The sequence below is a fragment of the Mesocricetus auratus genome, unplaced genomic scaffold (genome assembly GCF_017639785.1).
Source record: "Mesocricetus auratus isolate SY011 unplaced genomic scaffold, BCM_Maur_2.0 Super-Scaffold_100010, whole genome shotgun sequence".
NCBI classification, from domain to species: Eukaryota; Metazoa; Chordata; class Mammalia; order Rodentia; family Cricetidae; genus Mesocricetus; species Mesocricetus auratus.
The window spans coordinates 11,302,495-11,308,224 of NW_024429194.1; the positions used below are offsets into that span (position 1 = coordinate 11,302,495).

General features: G+C 35.1%; 1 pseudogene; it reads right to left on the reverse strand.

Moving 5' to 3' along the window:
* Positions 1–209: 209 nt before the first annotated feature.
* On the reverse strand, positions 210–578 carry LOC101828918 (annotated as a pseudogene).
* Between the last annotated feature and the right edge of the window lie 5,152 nt (positions 579–5,730).

Below are 5,730 nucleotides of genomic sequence, written 5' to 3' on the forward strand. Positions count from 1 at the left end.
ACATTGTTATTGCTTTGTTTCAGGCTGGACACGGCCAGGGCTTACTGCTTGAGCTGTTTAAATGAGGGACTTCAAGACTAGACAGCATGGCTTTTTTCAGTTTTTGCATGTTAAAAATGGACCCCAAACGGTTACATTATACAAGCTGTGAGGTTTTAAAACTTGTGACAAGGGAAAGGAGGGAAATGCTACTCATTGCAAGGAAATCCTCACTTAAGCTTAAGACAGTCACAAACACTTAAAACCCATGAACCCAGCTGGTCATCTTTAGCCAGTCCAATCTCTATCAGGAACTGGCATATGTTCTTGCGCTGGTCTCCCTGTAGCTGAATTACGTCTCTATATTCTGGATGCTCAGTTACAGTACCATTGCAGGCAAATTTCTTCTTAAATGCCTTCACTAGTTTCTTTTTTATCGTAATCATCAACGATCCCTTGGACAGTGGTAAGGGTCTTCCTGCCCTTTCTCTGTCGAATTATTATATGGATATAATCCTCAGTGCCAGCAGGAAGCAGGTCATCACCCTTACTTGCATCAGCAAAGGGTCGAAAGAGTGGAGGTTCTGGATAGCACACATAGGACACGATTCCTTTTCCTTGGTGGGTAGTCTGAGTAAGGCAACTGCGGGAGAAGGCAGGCGGGGGCTGGGGAGTGTGGGGACACAGTGTCTGGAAGCAAGGGAGCCTAGAGGCAGAGGCAGCTGAGTCCTCGGTGGCTGCTCAGTGACTGGGGTCCATTAAGGAAATTCTAAACATAGATGCAGCAAACAAACAGGCTTCCAAGTTCTTAAGAGGAACACCACTATAACTGCAATCACATATTAAGTCTTACACAGTGAAAGTGAGTGACTTCAGTACTCCAATCTCACCATTCTGATGAAAACCAGACAGAGAAATGCTGGGGCTAAATGAGATCACAAATGGACCTAACAAACACTTGCAGAACATTTTGCCTGAAAACAAAAGAATATAACTTCTTGGTTCTTGGTGGAACATTCTGCAAAACTACCGCATACTTGGGCACAAAGCAAATCTCAAGGTATAAGAAAATTGAAATAGCGCCCTCATGGTAGCTGAGATTTTTGTCTTTCTGAGGCTATTACCTCACTTAATGTAATACTTTCCAGACATCCATTTTTTTCTGTAAATTTTGTGATTTCATTTTTCTGGATCAAACATCACAATTTATGGTCACCACATTTTCATTATTCATTTATCTGTTGCTGGATATCTAGACTGGATGTATTTCTTTGTTACTATGAATAAAGCAACAATAAACAGCATAGTGGAGGGATTTCCAATGTATAATATAGATTGATTTCAGTGTATGCAGCAAAGTTGTTTTAAAGATGTATATTTCTTCTTATATAATTTTTATCATCTTTAGATTAGAACCAATTTTTTGCATCCTAGTGATAGCTACTGGGTAACTAAGCATTAAGTGTATGTCCCAGAAAAGAGATAGTGACAAAATACCAGCCATTCTCTCTTGAAAAGAAAAACACGACATTACAGAGGTATCAGTGGTTCAGGCCCGCCTATACAGTCAGACTTCAAAATCCAGGGCTATGTGAGTGTTGAACAAACAAATGCCCTTGCTGTGCAAGTTTCTCATGGTGTACCCATATATTGTAATGTAAGTCTCAACATTTGTTACAGTGTCAACAAGTCTATTTCTCCTGTTTGAACAATTTTGAGCATATTTACAAACATCATGTAACTCAATGTAAACTAGGGCTATTTATTGGGAATTATTATTTTGTCTTGCTAGTTCTCTTAGAATCATCAGTGAAACATTCTTTCAGTGATATATTTTGTCCTATTCCATCTATAAATTAATACAGCGTTGTCAAAATTCTACACAGAAATTGTAGAATGTACGATGTCCTGCTTTTGTACTGGGGAACAATTCACATTTTCAGAGTACTTCAAAAATCATGTGAACATTTATCATATGTAAACCTTATATTGACCTACTTTTTACTTTATTGTAGATAAAACACTTTTAGTACAGAAGTACAGTATTGAAAGTTAGAGTTAAAAAGATGGAACATTTTACTTTCCCTTTTCCATGATGAAATACCTATGCCATCATATTTGAACTGCATGCCTAAAGAATGTAATTGGTTTGTAATTCAACATTTTGCAGATATATTGCCTTAGATGTCACTGCTTATTTGTCTTTGTGGTAATAACTATTTTTAATCATTAATATTTAATATATTAGGAAAATAGTGGTGAAACATTCTATAACAGAGTAACATGAATAAGATGAATAAGGGAAAGGGAAAAAGAAATTGCATTCTCTTTTAAGAAAAGGATACCATTTGTCTATGACTTTGAAGAGAGAAGTTAAGATTTCTATTAGAGCTTTGGTATTTTCTTTAAAGGAAAAAATAATTGATGTTTATAAATCACCTTCCAGTTGGAGAAATACATGCACATACAAACATACAAATACAGACACAGTGTGTGTGTGTGCATGTGTGTTTATTCAAGTTACTCATTGTATTCAAGTAATTCATTTCAAGGATGAGTGAGATTTGTTAATAAATTAACTATCAATACATTTCAATGAAGAAATCTTATACATTTAAGTGAATCAGCAAGTTTACAAACAGTGTTTTTTAGGAAAAAATGATAGGAGAAGGTAGTTGAAAGCATTGAGTAGCTTGCAAAATCTCATAGTCAGTAAGTCATTTAAATGGGTTCCAATCTAAGCAGTCTTCTATTACTCTTTCATTCTCTGTACTGGGACACACCACCTGGCAACTATTTAATGAACTATCTTGACCTTCCTCACTTAAAGGGAGATGGTTACTGTCGACTGTTGTTTCCACTATCAGAAGTGTGAAAGATATTAATTATATTATACTCAGGACTATAAAGGATTTGTTTAATAACTACAGACCTTCTTGTAGGAATGACTAAACTGTTGGAAGAGATAAACATGAATATCTAATGATGACAGTATTTTTTCCTTCCAAGACTCCTTCTCTCTTTCACTATCTCGCTTTCACTATCCCCTTCCTCCCTTCCATTTCTCTATCCTACTTCATTTTCTTTGAGTAAGGTTCATTAATTTCTGTCCCTAACAATCTTTGGGGTATTTTGAAAATAATATCTATGTGGATAAGTAAAATTATCCATAGTTTCATTTCTTATACTCATTAAATTGGAGGTTTTATGCCTCTCTCTCTCTCTCTCTGTGTGTGTGTGTAAAGACTTATTTTATTTTATGAAATAAATTTGCAAGCCACCTAAAAGTTATTTCAGCTTAAAAGATACAGTATCACTAGTTGTTATGTTCTACTCTTAGTCAAGCTCCAAAATTCTTTCTACAGCTTAGATGATTGTTTTTATAATTTCCTTATTTATAGGAAGATCAATTTAATTTAATTTCTATTTTGAGTCACTTTATGCTCTCTCTCTCATGTATGTGTGTGTGTGTGTGAGCCTGTGTGTGAGTGAGTGTGTGTGTGAGTTTGTGTGTAAGTGTGTGTGTGTGAGTTTGTGTGTAAGTGTGTGTGTGTGTGTGTGTGTGTCCCCATTCCCTTAAATTGAAAGAGCTGAATCTTTTCTAAGGATTACCATATATAACATAACTGCCCAAATGACAACTCAATTTGGAGTTTATTATTGGATGCACTGAAATCCTAGTTTTTAATTAAGGCCTGAGCTTCTCTTCTCACTTCATTGTTTTTAGTTGCAAACTATGTTACGGTTAGAATGCTGTCCGTATCTTTAGGGTATCAATCTTAGAGGTCAAAATAAACAAATCATATTTTAAAAAATGACTTTGAAATATCATTCTACATCTCTTTGCTTGCTGCTGCTGAGATGGTACCCGAATCTTTCCTACCAGATTGATTCTTGCACACAGAGGTACAGCAAAGACATGGGGGAAAAAGACCTACTGACAGGACTGAGACATTTGATCCACAGGAGCTATGCTTCGCATGGCCTTGTGATTTAGAAAATCAATGGCGTATCAGCTTAGTAGTCACTGATCCATGAGGTAATTGCACCTTCTAATATTTTCAGTATAAAGCCTCTGAAATGGGTGAAACCAGTGACCACGGGGTAAAGCCTTCTTCAGTTCTGTAATGAAAGTGAGAATTTCAAGTCTGCTTATATTTCTGAAGAAAAAATAGTATTTGCCTCAGAGAGATAAAGCTAATATGAAATATACCTTAGTCATATTAAGTCAATACTTATTATAAAAATGTATTCTTTTTACCATGCTACCAATTATAGTTGCAAACAAATTTTGTATGTATGTTGTAAACTAGTTAATTAAAAAGCACTCTAGATTTCTATATGGAGAACTGAGCTCTTCATGTTGGTTTTAAATAAGATGGGAAGTTTTTTGACCCATATTTGTGCTGCCTGGAGACATCTTAAGTAACTAGATAAGAGTTCCTCTTTAGGAAGGGGATATGGCTTAAGTAAATAGTAAACAAATCGAGTATTAACACACAGGAAGAAAGCAAGATTGATGATCTGACAAATCGTTAATTAAGAAAAGGAACATTGCCAAGATTTTCTTGTATAATTCCAGCCCACATAATTCAAAGGCAAAATTAATTTACTGTTTCTTATTTGACAACAAAGAACAAGCTTTGTATTGATTACTTTTTTAACGTGTGCACACATAACATGGTAAAACTCTATAATCCAAAACACAGTTTTTAACCTCCGTGGTTTGCATTTAAATTCCAGAAATCCACAGAGAGGAGAGAATTTCTTTGAAATGAAATGAGTTTGCACTTATTTCTCTAGATTTCTAGTCATATACAAACATCAAATACCAATTTTTGCATTAATTAAAGGAAATAACCCTAAAACATTTGGCAGCTTTTACTTTGAGCTGTTGCCAGTTACTACAGCCCAACATATGCCGAGTATTTTACATACAAGTGATTTATTACAAAAGTCACCAGTGATGGCTGACACTGTAGTTTACTTTCATACATATCAGCAGTTTTGGATATTTAATGGTATTATTCCTTACAATATGGTATATATTTACCAGTTTAATTTTGAAAGGCATTTTGAATAATTGTTTCATATCATGGTCATTTCAAAGTGTTATTTCCAAATGTTTTCCTTGCTTCTTTTCTGTAGTTAGAATGTAAATTTTCTTTTATTTGTTCTATATGAGTGATTATATATAAGGTCTTAAGCCAATGCCAAAACGAATGCTATTTTAACTCCTTAATTTCCGCATACCTGTATGCACCTGTCAACCTGTTTTTCTACAATAATCAATTCTGATACAGTGAATTTGTATCGCCAGTGCAGCTTTCTGAATCACTGGCATCTTAGCAGTGATGCAGCTTAAGAGATAAAACATCATGGCATATTTTTTATCTTTACATTTTTAGCTGGGTTTTGGGTTAATAAATGGAATGCTACATTTAAGAAATGTCATTGATGCTGACTCAGTTACTCTCCACCAAAAATCATGCTGAGACATGAATTTAGAAGGTCTTTCTCTAGGGAGCGTAATTAAGAAATAAATAAAATGTAAATAAAAGGAAGTGAAAAAGATGGAGTAAAGCCTTGAAGGAGATGGAAAGACAGACATGATGCTGAACTTTTAATGACACATGGAGCCAAGTATAAAGGCACAAGAGACTGGGATAGAGTCTTCCACAAATGTGGAGAATAATGGAAGCTCAAAGTGAGTCAAGCCAGGAGGAGGTTTATGATTCAAGAGGCCTTTAC